This window comes from Balaenoptera borealis, assembly GCF_965194805.1.
Source record: "Balaenoptera borealis genome assembly, chromosome: 6".
Taxonomy (NCBI): domain Eukaryota; kingdom Metazoa; phylum Chordata; class Mammalia; order Artiodactyla; family Balaenopteridae; genus Balaenoptera; species Balaenoptera borealis.
In genome coordinates, this window is record NC_138863.1 from 79815787 (window position 1) to 79837977 (window position 22191).

The 22191-nt window shown below is 39.1% G+C and overlaps 2 long non-coding RNA genes across 2 annotated transcripts in view; both read right to left on the reverse strand.

Moving 5' to 3' along the window:
- LOC309630483 overlaps positions 1 to 14156 on the reverse strand; it is a 29274-nt gene extending 15118 nt beyond the window's left edge. Inside the window, exon 1 of the long non-coding RNA XR_014245698.1 lies at positions 3 to 14156. This is a non-coding gene — a long non-coding RNA (uncharacterized lncRNA). The remainder of the gene's footprint in view (positions 1 to 2) is intronic.
- LOC309630482 overlaps positions 1 to 22191 on the reverse strand; it is a 532185-nt gene that overhangs the window by 461506 nt on the left and 48488 nt on the right. The window lies entirely within an intron of this gene.

Here is a 22191-nt window from a genome sequence, read left to right on the forward strand (position 1 = left end):
ACCCCTCCACCCTTCCTTCCACCCCTCCACCCTTCCTTCCCTCCTTTCTTTTTAAATATGAATCAACATGTCTGTCTTTTAAGATAGGATAAGATAGCTTACTGAGATGAGAGAAATACTCTATGTTAATAAGTAAAATCACCAACAGTACACACAATAATCATGAGAAAAGTCTCATGTTTTTTCTTTACTAAAATGAGTTCTGCTTTTATGATATAAAATCATTGTAAAATATCATTTGAAAAAACTATACTCCTGCTGCTTTAAATTTTTTCACTTTAGTTGATCTGAATTTTTAGTTTGTATTTTCTGAGATAGTAACCATATGTTCAAAGAATTGTTTGACTGTGAAATTCCTTAGCACACCCCAAGGAGTGATCACAGAATACCAAAGTGGCAGGCAGGAACCTGTGCTGATGTTGTGGGCCCCTTTGAAATTATGTGGAGTATCAAACATCTCAGGACAGATTTCAGGCATCACCAGCCTTTGGAACAATTACATATCATAGATTTCTACCTTATTATCTCACAGTGTGACTCTCTCTCACTTGGTAATATAATACCACAATACTGCACAAAGTAATTTGTTACAGTAATGCACAAGTCTTTCAACTTGGGATGGGAGAGATGTTGGGACATGTTTTGTTCCTTTTGGTCTGGAATGTGCTCTGTGTATCATACCTTCTACATAGTTTATCATGTATTTCTCATTCTGTTATAAAAGGCAAAGCTTTACCACAGATTATTTATAACCAATAACACCCTATGTCTGGCTAGGGGAAAAAAAGTGAATACCAAGGAAAAAGGAAAACAAATGTCTTACTTGGTTCTAGGGATTTCTTTTATAACGTATACTATATAAGCATATGCATGTTTCCTGCTTTAATGGACTTAAGCGTTACCATATTACTGTATATAGTTTTATTGTCATGCCAACACAGACAAATTGTTAGCTAGAACCTGTTGTCAGCATATACTCCTCTGGAAGACTGTATCGCGGGCCATTATTCATTTTGTTGTTTTGTTTGTTTGTTTGGTTTTGTTGTTTTTAATCCTCCCCCAATTTTTCTAAGCATTTACTTTTATTGATTGATTGATTGATTGATTGATTTAGGCTGCGTTGGGTCTTCGTTGCTGCATACGGGCTTTCTCTAGTTGCAGCGAGCGGGGGCTACTCTTCCTTGCGGTGCGTGGGCTTCTCATTGTGGTGGCTTCTCTTGTTGTGGAGCATGGGCTCTAGGTGCGAGGGCGTCAGTAGTTGTGGCACGCAGGCTCAGTAGTTGTGGCGCACGGGCTCTAGAGTGCAAGCTCAGTAGCTGTGGCGCATGGGCTTAGTTGCTCCGTGGCATGTGGCATCTTCCCAGACCAGGGATCAATGTCCCCTCCATTGGCAGGCGGACTCCCAACCACTGCGCCACCAGGGAAGACCCCATTCATTTTTCATGTGAACAGATGTTCATCTGTTTTGAGATTATAATAAAATTTTTGGACTAGGTCTATGGTATTCATGTTTGAGTACAAAATTATCTCTAGACTCTGGGATAAAAGGTCTCTGCTCAAGAAGAATAATAGTTTTCCTAGAAATGTAGACTCAGTGAACATGGGAAAAACCTGAAAATCACTCTTGAGGGCTTCATAATCAGGAAAGGCAGGAGGTGCTTTGACCTCTTACCCCCCAATGGGGTCACCTTTTGGTAGTCCTTAATAAAGTGTTTCAACCTCTATCTTCAGTATATGATTGGAGATACATGATTATTGGTATATATAATTATCTGTGTTCCACTTAATGCAATATTTTAACAAAAATGGAGCATGGCAATGGATGCTAATAATCTTCATTCAATTAATTATTTTTTTCCTTTAGCTTTTAAGACATTGGATTCTTTTGGGTCTTTTTCTATCTCTTGAACTATACTTTTTCTTTTGAATTAGCCTAAGGATATAATTTTTACGCAGTGGGAAATGAATGAGGAGCCACTGAAGGTATTTGGCCAGGCGGGCAGTATGATTGGGGGTGACTTTTGGGAAATAAATCTGGTCCCATTTTGTAGGATGGATTGGATCTGGGAGAGGAAGAAGATGGGAAGCTTAGTTGGGAGGCTATTAAAATAATCTCAGTGAGAGACAGTGGAAGATCACATCAGGGCTGTGACGATAAAAAGGAAGCCTGTGTAATTGTGTAGAGGTAATTGCTGAAGTTGTGCAAGTGATAAAATGTATGTGGCAAGAGAGAAGGAAATGCCAAAAATGGCTCTGAAGGCTTGGGTCTTATTGATTTCAAGGATCATGGTACTAATATAAAAATGGGGAGCATAGGGGGTTGTGAAGTTTATTTTCAAAAACATAGGTTCAATTATGTTTCAAAATGTATCCTGGATTTGTTTTAATCAGATATGGTTAAAGACACACGGACATGGGGATGATTTTTATTAAGGAAGAAGCTTTTGTAGTCATAGATTTCTAGACATAGGAGGCATGGTATGTCATGCAGGGCTATATGGTAAAGCATCAGGGTTGGTCAGGAGACAGAAGAAGCAAGGGGAAAGCATGGGAAAAAGCCTCTGTTGTGGTTTTTCAAGGGAAGGAATGGAAGAGGCAGGGTAAGCAGCTGAGTAGGCTTAAGATTTGTTAGTTTGAATATAGTAGTTGTCTCTAGTTGTCTAGCACCTGGCCCTGCGATGATTTAGGGCAGGGGGATAGTATCCTAGGCTGCAGGGTCCTGATAAGAGGCAGGTTGGAATGTGAACTTGGAGTTGGTTGGTTTGCATATGAAAGGCGTGCTCACCAGCAAGTAGCTTGCTATCTCTTGGAATTAGTTAACCCTGGGATGGGTAGTCTCTCTCGAGTCAGCAAAGCCCCAGATGTCAAAGCATCTTAAAATACTGAAAATTAAAAATGTGATTGATACAAGTTACCTAGGTCATATATTAAGGTAGAATTTCCTCAATCAAATTCTAGATATTGGAGGACCTGAGGAAAAGTGAGGATTCTAAGAATGGAATTTGGAATCATCCATACAGAATGGAGCTCATACAGCTAGATGACATTGCCAGAGGAGAGAGAGCACATGTAAAGAGAGGAGGGAAAATGATCAAGTGCGGAACTCAAGGAATGCCTACATTGAGGAGATGGGAAAAGGAGGTCTCGGGGTGACAGGAAAACATGGAAAGAAAGTGTTCTGGAAGAGATGGTAGAGGTTAAAGAAGGGGTCACTCCAGAGAATGACAACCGAGCAAAGACCCAGGGATTGGGCCACCAAGGAGTCATTGAAGACTTATGATTGTGTAGAATAATAGAACTATAGGCATGGAAGCCAGATTGCAAGGAGTTAAAGCATGGGTGATGTTGAAGCAACAAATGCAGACCTCTTTCTAGGGAAGCTTGAAGAAGAAAGAAGGAGAAAGATAGTATTTACTCTTATTAGCTGATCCTTACTAGATCCTCCAAAGCCCATTTTCCTAATTTCATTTCAGTTTCCTACCTGTATCCTACAGCTCTGGGAAAATGAATGGAATCTTTTTTTTTTTTTTTCTAATCTTGTTGTGTCCTAGTGTATTTTTACTTGCCTATGTCTTCCGTGAAACTGTAAGCTTGAAGACAGGAATGCTGTGTTACGTGACTCTATATCCTCAGTGCTTAACACTGTTCTCAGTATAAACTGTGTTCAATGTATGTCTGTTGAATAAAAGAATGGATGGATACTTCTTAGAGTAGTAGTTTGCCCACTGAACCTGCCATAAATTGCATGTCTTCAGTTTCATCCCTCTGGGTGTATATTCTCCTCTTTGCTTATATCTATCAATTACTTCAAAATTGAAATGGTAATTAATTTCCTCGAGAAATCTTTTCCCAATTAACCTAATCTAAACTAAACAGTTACTTTGCATATTCTCAGTGCATAAATTGTGTGTTCAATTTGTATGAATTTAAACTATGCTTAATAAAATTCTGTAAGTATTCTTAGTTCATGATATGTACATAAGTTTTCTGTCCTCAAGTATAACAAGACATTGTACATGCTGAGCAAATATTAACAGGCATACATAAACTTTAAAATACATCTGAATATGCAAATATCAGAGGTCAGAATCAGAGATCTGCTACCTCTGTGACCAATGGGGTAGAAATTTTCATCAGTGTCACTGTTTTGGATCATGTAAAACAGAATTTCATGAATTAGTGACCTTCAAAATGTTGAAATAACACTCTAAAGATAATACATCATCAGTATATTGTTAGTATTTAGATTTTGTCTGCTGGCAAAAACAAAGTGGCTATTTAATTATGAATGGTGCTGTTTCTTCATTATGGTCATTGAATTTTATAAATCTGGTGCAATTATTCATATCATTTTTATAAACATCTAGCAAGTAAATTATTTGTTTGAGAGTTATTAGAAATTAAAAGCTGAATCTTCCATGATGAGTTCAGGTTAAATTTACAAGAGTGAAGTTGTTTTTCAGAATGTAGATAGGATATAAATTAAACCAGGAAGCCTTAGGTCCCAGACCTGCCTCTTACTAGCCATGGCAACCTACTTGTCGAAGTTGTCATTTAATCGTATGGGAGAAAAGTAAAGAAACAGATCTGCCCTTGTAACATTCTGGGGTTGCTTTGAAGACCAACAGGGGTATGATCTTGGTGTAAAACTTGGGCATTTCTTTTGTTTGTTTTAATATTTACTTTGAGCCCTCATTCTGTTCCATTGATAGGAAACTTAACCTTGGCTCTTCTGGAGTTTCATGTCCTTGCCCGCAAAAGTTATGCTTGAGTTCTGGCATCTTATGTGGTGTTAAGACTTGGGATTTCCTGGGAGTAGGCGAGTGAGTTATTGGTTGGGAGTCCACAGCTCTCAGTGATGGGACATCCATTCTACTGCCCTGCATGGCCCCTTCAGAGCCTGAGGCTCTCTCCTGCTTCCAGATAACATTTGAGGTGCTAAGATATTTTGCAAATCTGCTGGTAGCCCTGCCTGCCTATTCATGCCACCATTTCTTTGTCAGTTCTTGCTCACATACAGATGCAGTGTCTAGAATCTGGGCTGGGAACCTCCTTTGCTTTCAGAGTCAATAGATGCCCTCCTTTCAGCTCAGAACTCAGCAGAGTCACTTCCTTTTCTGGGGAAGGAACAGGTAAAGCTTTATTGTCCCCAGTCCTCATCCCTCATTTCGTTGCCAAGACATGTTGTCTCTACCATCGAATCCTCTCCAGCTCTGGGACTCATGGATTTCTTCTCTTTTGCACCTTGTCACAAGACTCTCCCAAGACTATGAGTACAGGGGCTGTACTGATTAAGTGAGAGGGAACAGATATAAAAGGATGAAAACAAAATCCAGAGGTATCTTAAAATATTTTACTGACAGTTATGAAAATGCTCTAATCCTGGGAGAATATGCAGAGTGGACACAGACTAAACAGAAAACACTCTACTAGCCTTCTCAGTAGGGTCCTGAGAGGGAATTAAGTGCTAATGTCTTAGACATCCATTGAATGTAATAAATTATCTTATCTCTTTTATACCTAGAATGATATTAGCCATGCTCTCCCCTTGGGGGAAATGAGAAAATAGTTACTTAAACCAGCTCCCAAGAGGACTAATTATTTCCCTGAATTTGTTGAGAAAGACCTACCAGATTGATAACTGTACTGAAATTCAAGTGAGGAGATTCTTAGCTAAAAAAGCAGTACAAAAATTGTAGCAAAAATGCATAGATATCTACTCCAGGAATGAGGGGTCAAGGAAAGTGTTCTCAGGAGTAAGTGACAGGTATGAGATTTAGAGGCGGGAGTCCTGAACTCTAGAGAAAGTGATAATACTAGTGCTGTAGATGCTTTGGCAATGTGGAGAATAGAAGCTTGGAACGGGGGGAAAATACAAACAGGAAATGGGAATTCTTTTGACACCTGTGCTTGTGTTGCTTGAATATCTTGTGAAGACATGAAAAATATCCTGGACCCCAAATTGTGGCGTGCTACAAAACTAACCCTAATGTCCTGCATCCTTTAAATAGAGGTACACAGATTAAGGTCCAGATTACAAAGTGGAGAGGGAATATGATCTTTAAAGTCAGACAGGTGACCCAAGTTCATTAACTATCCACCTCCAACATTAATTTAGCTTCAGATGTGATTTGATCATCCATAAAAGTAGAAGCTACCATTTACCTTGTAAGGTTGTGGGGAGATTCAAATGAGATACATATAAAGAGCCTAAGACAGTGTCTGGTATATAATGGATGATCAGTAAGTGCTCCACAATTAGACAAGTATACACACTATCTTAAGAAATACATTTTAAAAACTATAAAATGTTTCATCTTTTCCGCTTTTCTAGCCTTTTGAGAACTACTCAAATGATAGGCACTGGTGGATGAAAAGAGGGAAAGAGAAACAGAGTTTCAGGATCCATGACTTTCCTGTGAAGTATAAAGAGCTATTTTGTGCCTCTTCCTATTTATTTTGTGGTGAATAGATTGTTTGATTATCTATTTTGTGGGATTAAAGTGGCTGTGTGGGGAATTGATTTTCTTGTGGGTGTGTATGTTATGTATATAGTTCTATTTTTATAAAGTGCTGATCCTGGTTGATATAGAATACCTTTAATTTTAAATGACTCTGTGTTCTTCTGGAATCCTCTTGTATCCACAAAGTCAGTAATGGAATATCATTTAAATAATGCATCATGGTGAGAACATAAAAAAGTGGTTAAGAGAAGCATTTTGGAGATTGACTTAAAATACATTGACTTTGAAATAAATATACATCTAGTATAAAGAACAGATTTAGCTAAATATACATACTGGGCTTTACTAGCAGACACCACTTTGGGAAGATATGTGTTTTGGCTTTTAAAATATTCTAGTTTGAGTTATGTTGTATTATAGCTTACATAATACTAATTAGATGCTGGCTTAGCAATATGTGTTAGTCATAAAATTTTGTCTACATTCACAACAGAAATCTGATAAGGTGAAGAACAAAGTGACAATTCACATGTTTAAAATCTTGGGGAAAACATGCTATGTATCACTTAACACTGCAATTGTTCCATGATGTTGAGGGGAAACAATGAAATTGTTCCATGAAGATACTGAGGACTGCTAGGTTAACAGTGACTAGACTCAGACTTTATTTCTTGAACTGAGCTGGATGGTGGTCTCTACCCACAGCTCTCTGAGCCATGATTTCTAATAAAACAAAGTGTGGAAAGCATCCAACTCACAAATATTTCTTGCGTTTCTTTTGGTGAAAGGAATGGAGATTCCTTAATGCAATAGACTTCTTTATTGTGTTGAAAAATTAGAAAAACTCTGACTTTATAAACTATAGTACTTGTGTTGAAAAATTAGAAAAACTCTTACTTTATAAACTATTTTATATTGGGTATTTACTACTAGCAGTTAATAGATAGCTAGATATATGATTTGACCTGCTATATTTAAACTATACCTATTATGTGTTCAAATAATTCAAGTTAATATCCAATATTGAGAAATTATAAAAATTATGTTTTTTTCTTAATCTGTCAAGAATTTCAATGCTAAAGTCACCTTTAAAATAATAAATATAAGGTAGCTTGTTGCCTATTCAAAATAGTTTAGAATCATAAGAAGTGTGTTCTGGGGACTTCCCTGGTGGTGCAGTGGTTAAGAATCCGCCTGCCAATGCAAGGGACATGGGTTTGATCCCTGGTCCGGGAAGATCTCACATGCCGCGGAGTAACTAAGCCCGTGCACCACAACTACTGAGCCTGCGCTCTAGAGCCCACGAGCCACAACGACTAAGCCCATGTACCACAACTACTGAAGCTCATGTGCCTACAGCCCACGCTCCACAGCAAGAGAAGCCACCGCAATGAGAAGCCCACACACCACAACGAAGAGTAGCCCCCATTCACCGCAACTAGAGAAAGCCCGCGTGCAGCAACGAAGACCCAACACAGCCAAAAATAAATAAATAAATAAATAAATAAATTAATTAATTAATTAATTTTAAAAAAAGAAGTGTGTTCTGTTTCCTTGTCTGCACTATATTTGTGGTTTGTTCCGTGTGCTAAAGAGAGAGAAGCAGATGTGGCTGGTGTCAGAAGGTGGGGTATGTGTCTGTAATAAGAGAAAAATGCCTTAGGCCATGTCTTATTACCAGCTCTGTTCCCCTTGAAGTGGTCTTCATTTTTGCTTTTCATCCCCAGCCAGCTTGACTTCTGACCTTCCCAAGGGCCTATTCTCTTATTGGTTCTGGGGTGCGCTCTGGGGCTTTACCTATGCCTGAGTCCAGGTGTTCAGAGAAGGTGTGATTTTGTCCATCTGTGGTGCTAGTGCTCATCTTACCTTCCCTCTCTGAGAAACGAAGGAAGTGTCATCTGTCTTCTATTTATTAATACCTTTGATGCCTTTGTGCATACAAGAAACACAGAGAGGGACAGATCTAGCTGGGCATCTATATGAGACGTAGACCAATGGATTACATCAAGAGAGATGTGAAGATGATGACACCATCAAGGTGGTGACATAGGTTGTTCCTGACTTCAATACCCCTCACGATAAGACCAACTAGCAACTGTTCATAAACAATACACGATTGAGAAAATCCCAAAACCCAGCGGTGAGACTGAAGTACCTCCTGGACAACAGAGACCAAGGACTGCATTAGAGGAGTAAGAGTAGCTGCTATACTCCAACACATTGCCCCTTTCCCAGGCTTGCACAGAGCTGCACCACGAGGGCACCCCTGAGCCTGCACTTTCTCCAGTGGGAAGAGAGACCAAGGTGAACATCTAGCTCTCCCACTGTTGTGGGATGCTTCCCAGGAGGCTCATTCAGATCTTGTGACATGGAGCTCACTGGGGGAATCTACAGGGCTTGACCCCTGGGGATCAGAGAGAGAGAAGGGGGCTGGGGCTTACAGCAACCAGCACTCAGATCTTGGTGGACCACATTCCTCCTTGCAGCATGGCTGAGCATAAATCCCAGCCAGTGGCTCTGCCTATCTGCCGAGTGAACCAGTGATCCTATCTGGCCAGGAAGCTTGGTTGGCAGTTCTGCCTGATTTGGGTCTCTAGCCAGCTAGGAGCTATGGAGCCCGTTCTATAGCCCTGCTCAGGCAGAAAAACAAATTTGCAACCCTGTCCAACTGCTGAGTATAGCCTCCAGTCCTGTCTAACCAGGAAGCATGACCAGAGAATCTGGGCAGTCATGGAGTCCATCCTACAGCTGTGTAAGGGCGGGGAACCAGGCCAGCAGTACTGTCCAGCTGTCAAGTACAGTCTCCAGAACTGTATAACATGGGAGCATGAATAGTGATGTGAACAGCCTCAGAACATAGCTTATGGTCCTGCCTACACATGGAGCACAGCCTACTGCCCCATCTCACAACAGAGGCTAGCCTATGGCCTTGCCTGATTGCTGAACATAGTTTGCAATCTCATCCAGGTAGAGAGCCCAGCTAATGAACCTGCCGAATTGTGAAACATAGCCTGTGGCCTTACCTGATTAGGGAGTCTAGACAACAACCCTGCCTGAATGCCCCACCCAACTGTGAGATACAGCTGGAGAACTCTTCTGACCGTGACCCAGCCAGCAACTTCGCCCAACAAAGGAGTACAGCCAGTGGCCTACCTGATCCAAAACCCAGCCTACTATCCCACACAACTTGACAGCATAGTCTACATCCCTGCCTAGTGGCATAGCACAGTCTGAGGCCTTGTCCATCCGTGAAACCCTATGTGCAGCCCTGCCTGAACATGGAATCCAGCCAGCAGCATCACCCAGTTGGGGAGCACAGCCTGAGACCACACCCAACCAGAAATGATTGCAGAGCCCAGCTGATAGCCTTGCCCAATTGCTTAGTCCACCCAATGGCATCACCCTGCCAGGAATGCAGCATGAAACTTCTGAAGACCAGAGATAATTTCAGAGCCAAGCTTGAGGCCCCACCTGACCTCAGAGCACAGCCAGCAGCCCTGTCCAATTAGGGAGCCACCCAGCTGCCCTGTTTGAATGCAGAGCCCAGCTAGTAGGCCTGCACTACTGTAGAGCCCAGACAGTGGGTGTCCCCTCAACCTCAGAGCATGGGAAGTGGTCTTGCCCAGCTGGAGACCCTGATAGCAAGCCCCACATGCCCATGGATGCTACCAGCTGACCTATTTAAAACCTCAAGTGAAGCTGACTCTTAAAGGGCTGTCCCAGATGAAGCGAACCTGTAAAGTCTGGAAGAGAAGACTGCTTACTCAAATGTGCAGGCCAATGCAAGGAATCAAGGATCACAAAGAATCAGGTAACATAACACCACCAAAGGAAACTAATAAAGCTTCTAATAACTGACCCTTAAGAAGTAGAAATCTATGAGCTGTCTAACAAAGAATTCAGAATAATCTTCTAAAGAAGTTTAGTGAACTGCAAGAACACACAAACAACCAAATGAAATTAGGAAAACAGTGCATGAACAAATGAGAAGTTCAACAGAGAACTTTACAAAAAAATAAAAAATAAATAAAGAGAAATCCTAAAGCTGAAGAGTACAGTGACTGAACTGAGGAATTCAATAGAGAGCTTCAACAAAAGACTCAACCAAGCAGAAAAAAGAATCAGTGAACTAGAAGATAGGTTATTTGAAATTATCCAGTCAGAGGAGGAAAAAGAAAAAGAATAAGAAAAAAGTGAAGAAGGCCTATGGAACTTTTGGGATACCATCAAATGGAATAATATATTCATTATGGGAATCCCAGAAAGGAATGAATAGTAACTGAAGTCTATTTAAAGCAATATGGCTGAAAAAGACCCAAAATATATTGAACCCAAAAGAGCTGCACCAAGACACATTGTAATTAAATTGTCAAAAGTCAAAGAGAAAATTTTGAAAGCAGAAAGAGAAAAGTGACTTGTCACATACAAGGGAACTCCCATAAGACTGTTGGTGGATTTCTCAACAGAAACTTTGCAGGCTAGAAGACAGTGGGATGATACATTCAAAATATTGGAAAAAAAAAAGTCAACCAAGACTACTAACCTTCAGAAGTGAAGAAGAGATAAACACTTGCCCAAATCAGCAAAAATTGAAGGAGTTCATGACCATTAGTCCTCCCTTACAAAAAAATGCCAAAGCGTGTTCTTCATGTGGAAAAAAAATGAATTAACACCATAAAAATATATGAATGTGTCAACCTGGTTAAAAAATGGGCAGAAGACCTGAATAGACATCTTTCTAAATAAGATGACCAAAAGGCACATGAGACAATGCTCAATATCATTAATCATCAGAGAAATGCAAATTAAAACCACAATGAGATATCACTTCATACTTGTCAGGATGACTATCATAAAAAAGCCCCCAAATAACAAGTGTTGGTGAGGATGTGGAGAAATGGGAGCCCTAGTACACTGTTAGTGGGATTGTAAATTGGTCCAGCCACTATGGAAAAAGTATGGAGGTTTCTTGAAAAACTAAAAATAGAACTACCGTATGACCCAGCAATTCCACTCCAGGGTATTTATTCAAAAAAACAACAAAAACACTAATTCAAAAAGATACATGCACCTTAGTGTTCATAGCATCATTATTTACAATTGCCAAGATATGGAAGCAACCTAAGTGTCCATCAAAAGATGAATGGATAAAGAAGATATGATATATGTGTGTGTGTGTGTGTGTGTGTATGTATACACACACACACATGCACAATGAAATATTATCCAGCCATAAAATAGACATCTTGCCATTTGTGACAACATGGATGGACCTAGAGGGTTTTATGCTAAGTGAAATAAATTAGACAGAGAAACACAAGTACTGTATGATCTCACTTCTGTGTGGAATCTAAAACAATTGATTTCATAGAAATAGCGGAGTATTGATTAGCAGGCATGTGAAATGGGGGAAATAGGTGAAGGTGGTCAAATAGTACAAATTTTAATTTTAAGATGAAAAATGTCTGAGGATGTAATGTAGTGCATGCTGACTATAGTTAACAATATTGTACTGTATATTGGAATATTGCTGGGAAAGTAGATCTTAAAAGTTCTTACCACACACACACACAAAGTCAGTATGTGAAGTGATGGATGTGTTAACTAATCTTATTTTGGTAATCATTTCCCAATATATATGTATATCAAATCATTATGTTGTATACAAACTTATAAAGTATTATATGTCAACTATATTGCAATAAATCTGGAAAAATATATTCTGTAATATATATTTCAATAAATAAACAAATTTTATACCCAAACTAAGTGTGGAAAAATTTTGAAAGACGAAGAGCAAGGTTATGTGTTTCTCTCAATTGTTAAGAGAATTACTTGAAATAAATATTTTATAAGATCATAAAAAAGGAAGAGAGTAAGATGTGAAGATTACCTAGGAGAGTTTGCTTCTGTTATTATCATTTTATTTAGATATATGGTAATATCTATCACAAGGCAATTTCTTGCTTTTTACCCAATCCTTTACAAAATTTTGTTTTTAATGGAACTGGGTCCTATAGTCCTATTGATTTGTATATAGTCAGGCTTAAATTAAAATTAATATTCTCCTTGTTATCTTCAAGGAACTCACAGTTCAGAGCTTTCAGGATAAATACTAGTGAATTTTCATTATATATATTTAGTATTTTCATACTACAGAGTTTTCAGTAGTGTTGACACATGGTGTAATAAAATCATTTGTTGTATTAATTTATGAATAAGTGAATAAAGCACTGTCTAAAACTGCTCACAGGTTACAAAGACAATCATTGAAACAATATTTCTGTTCACCAGTGGGAGGTAGCAGTGGAATGATTTCTCATGGATACATTTATATTTATTTGTGTATATAAATAATTTGTGTATATAAACATATGCACATGAATAAGAACTCAAAGCAGATTTAAATAAACAGAAATATTTACAAAATGCTAAAAAAATCAAAGCAGAGGTGACTCAGAAATCTACTGAAAACACAATGAAATCGCTCACTTAAAAATGCAAGAAAAGACATTCTCTATTCCATCCTCAGAACTTCATTTATTTTAAAAAATGTAAATCCAGTTTTATTGAGATATAATTGTTATACAGCACTGTATAAGTTTAAGATGTAGGGAATAATGATTTTTTTAAGATTTTAAAAAATTTCTTATACAATTTTTAAAAGTTACTTTCCCTTTTCAGTTATTACAAAATATTGGCTGTATTCCCCTTGTTGTACAATACATCATTGAGCCTATCTTACACCCAATAGTTTGTGCTAAGATGTTCAGCATAATGATTTGCTTACATCATGAAATGATTACCACAATAAGTTAGTGAACATCCATCATGTCACATAGATACAACATTAAAGAAATAGGAAAAATTTTTTTTCTCATCCTAAGATGAGAACTCTTAGGCTTTAGTCTCTTGACTACTTTCAATTATATTTATTATGGTGTTGATTACATCCTTAGTACTTAATTATCTTATAACTGGGAGTTTATATTGAATACAGGTCTTTTTTCTCCTTAGTTAAATTTATTCCCTGGCATTTTTATTCTTTTTGATGCAATTGTCAATGGGATTATTTTCTTAATTCCTCTTTTTGATAGTTTGTTAGAGTATAGAAATGCAACAGATTGCTGTATATTAATTTTGTATCTTGCAACATTACTGAATTCATTGATGAACTCTAGTAGTTTTGGGTGGCATTTTTAGGATTTTCTATGCATAGTATCATGTCATCTGCAAACAGTGACCGTTTTACTTCTTCCTTTCCAATTTGGATTCCTTTTGTTTCTTTTTCTTGTCTGATTTCAGTGGCTAGGACTTCCGATACTATGTTGACTAAAAGTGGTGAGAGTGGGCACCCTTGTCTTGTTCCTGATCTTAGAGGAAATGCTTTCAGCTTTTCAACACTGAGTACGATGTTAGCTGTGGGATTATCATACATGGGCTTTATTATGTTGAGGTATGTTCCTTCTATACCCACTTTGTAGAGAGTTTTTTTTTATCATAAATGAATGTTGAATTTTGTGAGACGCTTTTCCTGCATCTATTGAGATGATCGTATGATTTTTATTCTTCAGTTTGTTAGTGTGGTGTATCACATTGACTGATTTGTGGGAATGGTGGGCAGGGCTAGAGGCCAGGTGGTCCTGGGGCTGATGCCTACCCACTGGTTGCTGACGCTGGTCCTGGGGCTAGTACCAGCCACTGGTGGGTGGGGCCAGGTCCTGGGGTCTCTGGCTGCAGTGCCTGTTGGGTCCTGGAATTGGTGTTTTGGCCCATTGGTGGGCAGGGCCAGGGTCCAGGGGTTCCTGGGTCTGTTGCCTACTGACTGATGTGTGATGCTGGTCCTGGGGCTAGTGCCAGCTCACTGGTGTGTACAGCCATGTCCCAGTGTCTCTGGCTGCAGGGCTCTGGGGGTCCTGGGGCTGGTGCCTGCACAGTGGTATGAGGGGCCTGGTCCTAGGTCCTATGGTGAACAGGGCCAGGTCCTGGGATGGCTGTGGGCTTAGGGGATTTTAAGGCAGCAGGCCTGCTGGTTGGTGGGGCTCTGTATCCTTTCTGCTTGCTGCTTGGCCTGAAGCGTCCGAGGACTTGTGCTGACTGGCTGGTGGTTGGGGCCAGGTCCTGGGGCTAACAAGCTCGAGGGTGGATTCCAAAATGGCGCCTGCCAGCACCAGTGTCCATGTGGTAGAATGAGCCCCCCAAATGGCTGCTGCCAGCATCTATTTCCCCATTGTGAGTCCCGATTGCTTCCTCCCTCTCCAGGAGGCTCTGCAAGTTTGACAAGTGGGTCTGACCCAGGCTCCTTTCACATTACTGCTTCTGCCCTGGGTGCTAGAGCATGTGAGATTTTGTGTGCACCCTTTAAGAGTGGAGTCTCTGTTTCCCACAGCCCACTGGCTTTCCCCAAATTAATCCCCACTGGACTTCAAAGCCAGATGTTCTGTGGGCTCATCTTCCAGGTTCAGGACCCCTGGACATGGGAGCCTGATGCGGGGCTCAGATCCCTCGCTCCTTGGAGAGAACCTCTGCAATTGTAATTATCCTCCTTTCTGTGTGTGGGCCACCAGGTGGTATGGGTCTTGACTATACTGCGTCTCTGCCTCTCCTACTCATCCTGTTGTGTTCCTTCTTTATATCTTTAGTTGTAGAAGATCTTCTGGTCTTCAGGGTGTTCTCATCAATAGTTGCTCTGTAAATATTTGTAACTTTGGTGTGCCCGTGGGAGGAGGTGAGCTCAGGGTCTTCCTACTCTGCCATCTTGGCCACTCCTCCCTAGAACTTAATTTAAAATCGAACAAAATTGAGCAGTTTGGCCTTTTTTAAAGAATTGTAATGCACTTTCCAAACAACTTTTATTTTAATGTGATTCTGGCTGATAGTTCCTAAAATTCTAACATTTGGGTAATGGAAACATGATTTTACTTTCATGGCCCACTGAACAACATCAGAAAAATTTAATTTTGGCAACTAACCTGTAAGGAGAATGAAGTAATTGCCATTTTTCATTTTTCTTTGGATTTCTGACACAAGCCTAGCGATACTGAGTGAAAGCAGTTTGGAAGGTAGTAACTGGGATGTTAGTATAAAGCAATATTATAGCTTTTCCCCTCAAGTTTCCCCAGATACAGTATCCCTGAAAGAAAGGCTTCCACTAGCCTATTTTGACTGTGCTCTCTGGTATCAGAATCCTTCGTTTAGGCAGAAAGCCCGTCCTCACCAATTAATATATTTAAATGGATGTGAAAATTTATTCTCAACACATTCAAAAGATATTACCTGAGCTCAATATTATATCCATTCATTCTAGTGTGAAGGTTGATTCAGTATCTTAATAAAATTGTCTGGAAACAATCTGAAAAGCTGCCCAATGGTTAGAAGTTAAGAAGAAGAAGAAAAAAGCATTATTTTATGATCTTTACCCAAATTGCATAGCAAAATGTTTTCCAAACTCTAGGAATCTGACTAAATCCCTTTGGTGTTGAGTTTTAGTCAGCACATGCCCAAGCCGTTTGCATCCTAGGAAACAAATGTAGAGCACATGTTCTGAAACAAGTTTTTGTGAGAGTAGTCTGCACCCTGGAGCCAAGAATCTGAATCTTGGCTGTAAAGAGCAGAAGGTTTAAAAAATGTCTACTTATAGAAATATAACATTGGTCTTTAGTGTCTATGCTCTTTCCTTAAAACAATGGGAAATCAGTTTAATGAATGAGAAGAGCATGCCATTACTGCAGTGCTAAGTCATAGCAGTTTGGTGGCATGTGCTCAACCATGTGACAGATTTTGTGACACAAAATAATGTTGCATTTTCAACAGTAACTAAAACCATGAAGCAAGGTTTTTGGCTTCATTCGTGGCTTAGTGATCAGGTCAGTGGACCAAATGCTTAAAAAAAACAAAACAAAGTAAAACAAAAGGCATTCATATTTATGGGAATGTTAACTGTTCTAATTAACCCCCCAAATAAGAAAACATTAACATTTATTTTGAACGATTTTAAGTATGGTATATCTTTTAAAATTTGGTGGAGGGGACGAAGTTAAGATTAATTCATGACTGAAACAAGATATGCCATTTTGTTTAGATGTTTGAGAAAACATGATGATGCAATAAAGAATACCTTATTGTGTATGTATATTGAAACCACAAAGAATCTCATTGTAGAGGTTCATGGGTAAATGTAAAGTTTGATAAAGATCTTTTTTCTACTTAATTTTACTCTTAAAGAATGCTTAGGTGATCTTGTAGGTAGGATGTCATCGTGCTGACTACTTCACAGCTGTTTATTACTCACCATTTTTCCATTGTATGATTAGGTCTGTTGAAATTTGTGGTTTGGGTAAATTATATTGATCATAAACCAAAAATCACAGCTTTGTTTCCCCTTTGAGTGAATAACATTCACTGTGATCCTGATGGCATCCTTAGTCCTCAATGACCATCTCAAAAATTTCGTAAGCAACAGTTTATAGAGTATAGGTACAGAGTTAAAAAGACCTGAGTGTTAATTCCAGCTGAATCATTTACTACCTCTGTGAAGTTAGGCAAGTCATTTGACCCTGAAGCCTCACTTTTCTCCTATGTAAACGGGGAGAATACTACCACTTACCTGGGATTGTAGCGTTGAAGATTAAATTAGATAATGTGCCAAGCATTTAGCACTCAAGGAGTGTTATTCTTCTTCATGGTGAACATGGTAAGAATGGATAATTAAAAACAAAATAACTCAAGGGGCGTGAATTGCTGAGTAAGAATCATTGGCAGGTCTTCACACCTGATGGAGGGCAAACCAACAAGTAGAGTCATGGTCAAGGTTAAGGGTGAACAAAACTGACTTGTGGATTCTTCTTGCATCACGCCAAATCCCCCTTCTTTCTTTCCTGCCAGTTCAAATCTCAGTAGTCCTATTTTATTCTCCTCCAAAATAGCTCAAAGCAAAAATAGAATAAGGGTGGATCAAGAAAGATGAACTTTGGCTCCAAGCCCTGGTGATGTCAGGTCCAATTAATTGTATTGTACAAATTCAGTATGATTTTTAAAAAATTTGAAATAATTATTTGAAGACATATCATTTGGCTATTTATCTTACAGTTGTTTGCGGCCAGGTAAACTATTCACGTTTTCATATTTATTTTTACATGGTAATGATTTGCTATGCAATTCATAGACAGTGTCATTTTTTATTTTCACATGGCATAAGGACAGATGGTTACTCTGACATTTACTCAGTGTAAATGACACAGTTTTCCAAGTAGTAATACCTAGTGGATTAGATAAAGCAATTTATTGGAAATAAAGAAATGTGGATTATAATAAGAGGTACAATCACATCAAACTCTTTACTAATATTAATACCATTTTCTGAAAAGAAACACATTTTTCCTTCTTCACCTCTTTAATGGTTCATGAGGGACTATTAAACAGACGCCTAGATTCACAAATATGAAATATGTTTATCTAACTTCTAGGATGAGAATGTTGTCCAGCATAAATTGGGTTTTCAGATAACCTCGTGGATAAGTGAAAAACAAAAGTGTGATTTAAAGAATAATCCTTGAAGTTTAGATGCTAGTGATCTGGAAATCCCATAAGGATTAACTGTCTTGAAAAATTTATACCCTTTTCTCCTTTCATCGAATGAAGTGTATTGTGAACAAGCAACCTGTCTCTGAGAATTTTGTCACTTACGTTACCAGCTGGTCCCAATCAATACACAGATGAAAATCCAAAGTTCAGACCATCCACATGTTCATAAAAATGCAAGGCAGTTCTTAAACATTTATTAAGAACTAGCAATGTGTTAGGTGTTAAAGAAATGGGGGTGGGTATCTTAAGACTGTTGGTAATGCCAAAGTTTTCCTCACAGGAACGATACATAAAAATGAAAGCCCTAATGTAGTAGTTCAACTATGACACACCTTCAGTTGGAAGAAAGGTGATAGTTGGATAATTCCTCTGTGCTGACTGGGACACAGGCCATTTGGTTTGCACAGAGAGCCTGATTGAACCAATAATGCAGTTGTCAGAAAGCTTCTCTGGTTTTCCCCTGTTGCTAATTCCTGTATTGTGATAAAACTTGCACCTATGAAAACCTAGCCACAGTCCTTTCTTTACTTGCTCTCTGGACTCACCTACTGTTCAACACTTTGCAAGCATTTCAACCTAAACAAGAAATCTCAGGATATCAGTACTCTGTAGGGAATAAATGCTTATGGTTCCATGGCCTTAAGAGTCCCTGCATCTGTTTCTTTTTGAGATAAAAGAAGAAACTTCAGTTCTCCAACTGTAGTGCAATAACTAGCTTGAGGTTGGGTGTTTGTAATCATTCTCTAATAAAGCTGACTCTATGCAGAATTACATTTTCTTCCTTCACCTTAACCCTAAAACAAATAAACATTTCTGAGAATCTCAATCCATAAAACATACTAAAATGTGTTTCAATCATTTCTGTTTTTATTGACTATTATAAAAACCCGAGAGAGTGATGGACTTGAGAAAATTGCTAGATCCTGAAATGCATAAAAATACACTGAAAGTCTAACAGTGTATGTCTGTATGTCTAATAGTGCAATGCATTTGATAAATCTACATTATTGCTATTATTTGGTCTTTACTTTTCCTACAGGAGGAGAAATGGTCATCAAAAGAGTTCAACAAAAAACAATTTCTTAAAATATATATACTTTTCTATAGCATATGGATTAAGAACTTGATCTCTGGTCTCCAACAGCCCAGAAATGAATCTCTGTTCCATCATAGAAGAGCCAAATGTCTTTGGGCAAGCTGTTTACCTCCTCTAAGCCTCGGTTTCCTCAACTGTTAAAATACTACAAACTCTCTGGTAGGCAGCCTCTGAGATAGCCCCGATGATCCCTACCTCCTGGTATTTGCACACTTGTGTAATTCTCTCCTCTTGAATGTTGGCTGGGTTGGATGACTCTCTTCTAACGAATAGAATATGGCAAAAGTCGTAGAATGTTATTACCAAGGTTATTATTCCCAAGGTTGAAGTTTCTTTCTTGGGGGTTCATTCTTGTAATTTCTCTGAGGGGAGCAAGTTGCCATGTTGTGAGAAACCCTGTCAAAAGGCACATGTGGCAAGGAACTGATGTCTCCAGGCAATAGCTGGTGAAGACCCGAGGCCTGCCAAGAGCCAGGAACGGGAGCCCGAGGCATCTAGCTAGGCTGTGCCTGACTTCCTAACCCACAGAAACTGTGAGATAATAATGGTCATTGTTTGAAGCTCTAGGGGGTTAATTTGCATACAGCAACAGGTAATAAATCCAAACCAGGATGATAATAACAATCACCTTACAAGAGGGTTGCGATGATTAAGTGTGATATTTGAACAGAGTCTAGCACAGAGCCTGACACAGTGCAGTCTCTGTAAGTGACGGTTGTTGTTCCTGCCATTGAAAGGGAATTGCGATGGTCTGAATATGTTTGTGTCCCCCCAGAATTCACTTGTTGGAAACCTAATCCTCAAGGGGGTGGTATTAGGATTAGTGCCTTTGTGAAGGAGGGCTGACAGTGCTCCCTCGCCCTTCCACTGTGAGGAATCTGTCACCCAGGAGGGGGCGCCTCACCTGACCATGCTGGCACCCTGATCTCAGACTTCCAGCCTCCAGGTGTGTGAGAAATTTCAGTTGCTTATAAGCTGCTCAGTCTGCAGGATTTTGTTATAGCTGCCTGGACAGACTAAGATAGAAATGAAAACTTCTTAGTTTTAATATTTTAGAACAGAAGAAAGTTAATTATGCAAAACATGTTAAATTATATATATAACTGCTCTTTTTCTGTTTGTAAAGTCTATTTATAAGCCATGTCCTTTACTACTCATTTTCCTTTCTGTAAGAGGGAAACCTTCCTTCTGTGGTTAATCTCACATCATTCTGGGATCAAATTATTCAGAACACTTCCCCAGGAAAGCATCTAGTTATCTGTATAACCCACAACCTCCAATCCACAGATACTGTCCAATATTTTGAGTTACCTACACTAAAGTTTACCATCCTGGAGAAAAAAACCACTACTACTCTTTTGTGTTTGTGGCACATGATCATGGAAATATGTGCATCATATTTATTTTAAAATCTGTGTGTGTGTGATTTTGTTACAGTGCATTATCTAAGTGTTTTTGAAATTTTATCTGGAGACTTAGATTAATGAAAATGGCTAGTAACTTTGCAGAATTCATTCCTTTTTCTAGACATCTCTTTTACAGCAAAAGCCCAGCTTTCAGAAGACAGCCCTGGCAATTGAGAATTCTGATGGGGTCATTTGAATATGTCCAGCATCTCAAGGAGTAGGTCATGTTTCAAGATAGAAAAAGTAGAGACAAAGAGAATTTCCCTTGCCTTTCCTATGCTTCTTCCTGTACCCTTTCATGTAGATAGATGGAAAATATTCCTTTTACATGAAGTGGAAAAACTTGGTATAAGACCAGAATTTTTAAAACCCCCTCACACACTTTAAAGTGCAACATCATCATTCAAGTGCCATAAAAGTCAAGGAGTGTGCCTGGGCTGTGGTTCAGCAAGGATTGTGGCCAACATGTGGATTCCACACACATTAACAGTGCAATTGGGTTCACTATTCAATAGGTCAGGGACTCTTCCTCCAGTAAGATTTTCATGCTTAGCTGACAAAGAGTGAAAGAAAGCCATTAGTGCACTTGACCTTTCCCAAGGAGGGGTAGAAACCATGAAGGACGGACCCTGGAGATGTCTGTCTGCCAAGTCCAAACATAGTGTTTAATTCAATAGATTAGCAATAGCTAAATAATCCCTGGAAATTCCATTTTGTTCTCACAGGTTTGGCTTAGGAGTTCCACACACACCACTTTACAAGAAGCCACTATGTTGCCTTTGGATGTTTTAGGTAAATCAAATTCATGCTTGGAGAGGCTGTGCAGTATAAAAGAAAGATACCACTTGACAGTTTTCAGTTCTGCTTTTGGCCCTGTCTTTCTGTGTGACTTTAGGCAAATTTCTTAATCTTTCAGTGCCTTACTTTTCTTATCCATAAAATATCTGCCCTCCTTCAAAGGGTGTCTGGGGGATCAGGTCTTGTCAATGAGGGGTATATGTACTTTTATAATGTCATTAGTTAAACTCTTTTGACTGCAAGTTATAGATCTCTAAGTCAAATGAGTGTAGCAAAAATAAAAACAAAAAAAAATATGGATTTTTTTTTAAGGATATGAAACTCCTCACAGAAGTAAAGACTAGATTATACTTGTGGCTCAGTAACAACTGTATCCAGAGATTCTAATGTTCTTATTTTTACTCTCTTGTAGGTCATCTTTTGTCTTTTGTTCTTTACCTTTGGTTTCCATTGCTTGTATTCTTTACAAGGTAGGCAAGAACAGCTAATAGCTCCTAAGTTTTAATGCCTTAGCATGGATCAGATGCCTACCAACCAATAGTGATGAGGGGAGATGGCTATGGTAATTGGGGAGGGGTAGGAGGGGGTGGTAGGAGGAGAGTGCTGGGCAGATAACACTGTAGGGCTGTAGTTTATAGAGGGCCTCAGACCAACTGTTCAAGACACAGAGGAGGGAAAGGATAGCAAAAATGTGGAATGGTTAAAAGTACTGCCAAATCATTTGAAAAGCAGAGAGTACCAAAGCACTGGTTTTTAGCCCTGACCGAATGTTTAAGTCACCTGGGGAGCTTTTTAAAAACCTAAAGCAATAGTCTTTTGTCTACTGTCAACGGAATCACCTGGG